The following is a 1,217-nucleotide window of genomic DNA, read 5'->3' as shown; positions in this document are numbered from 1 at the left end:
CCTCCGATGTTCCCTACCTTGGGGGATTGCACAACTCCCCATAATTAAACTTCGGAACCCTGGGAGTCATTCTAAATTTTGTCCAACAGTGAATCATCAACAGGTGAATCATGAAGTTCTCTCCCTTTTCCCTTCTAAATATTGCTAAAATCGGGCCACTTTTATCCATCAAGCCTGCTGTGCCAATCAACAAATTTCTCATCTTGACAATAGTCTCAACTGGTCTCCTGTCTATAGATGTTCTTCTACCACTAACCCACATTTCATCCAGAGTGGGCTTCCTGAAATGCAAATCTGATCATACTGTTCTCTGCTTAAAAGTTGGCAGCAGCTTCCAAATGCCTAACACCCTCCAGCTCCCATCCCGCCGCCATGATCCAATCCCGCCAAAAAGCATGATCCAACAATCATACGGCACAACAAAAAAAGACAGCTTTGTCAGGTCACACTGTAAACTCAACTGGAGACTCCAATCTCTGGCCCTCTGTCTCTGCAGACTCATCACCTACACCGTAAGCCAGCCTGAGCATCAATACTCAGCACCTTCCAGTGCCTTGAATGCACGTCTCAGCGTTCACACACTTCGCTCTCTTTGTCACAGTACTGCGACTGCCTTGCCTCAGCTTGAAATTATGGCAGACTTCTCTGGCCAGCTCCTCCTTGCCAGGTTATCCTACTGTCAGTTCCCATAGTGCTATGTATTTCTTATATCCTAGCACTTTCCTCATGCTATTGTCAGTGCTCAGTAAATTTTCAGTATTCCCAGCCAGTAGTAGTTCTATAAGGGAAGGGACTATTTTTGTTATTTTAATCTATGTAAGATTCTATTTCTAACACTTCAGTTGAAAAACGAGTAAAGTTTCAAATGGCAAATCAGGAAGATAATTAGGGTCTTAAAAGCTCCAGCCCAAAATGATGACTATGATGATCAGGAAGATGATTGTGATGACTCGTAATACTAATGGATGGCATTGTTGAGTGCTCATGCCGTGCTGGGCCTTATGCTAAGTCATTTACAGTAATTATGTATCATTTAGTTCTCATGGCGACCCTGTATTTTTTAACGTATTAATAATTACAATTTATAGTCAGATGTTTGAGTCTAGGTTCACACTTTAAAACGTTAGTGACAGAAATACAAAAACTACCTAATCTATCATTTCAATAAACGTGTTGAAGATGTGTTATGTTAAATTTAGCACATTTGACAGTGGTAT

The sequence above is a fragment of the Leptonychotes weddellii genome, chromosome 12 (assembly GCF_054177405.1).
Source record: "Leptonychotes weddellii isolate Sample4059 chromosome 12, ASM5417740v2, whole genome shotgun sequence".
NCBI classification, from domain to species: Eukaryota; Metazoa; Chordata; class Mammalia; order Carnivora; family Phocidae; genus Leptonychotes; species Leptonychotes weddellii.
The sequence above is the reverse complement of the archived record's forward strand: the minus strand, read 5'-3'. Positions refer to the sequence as shown.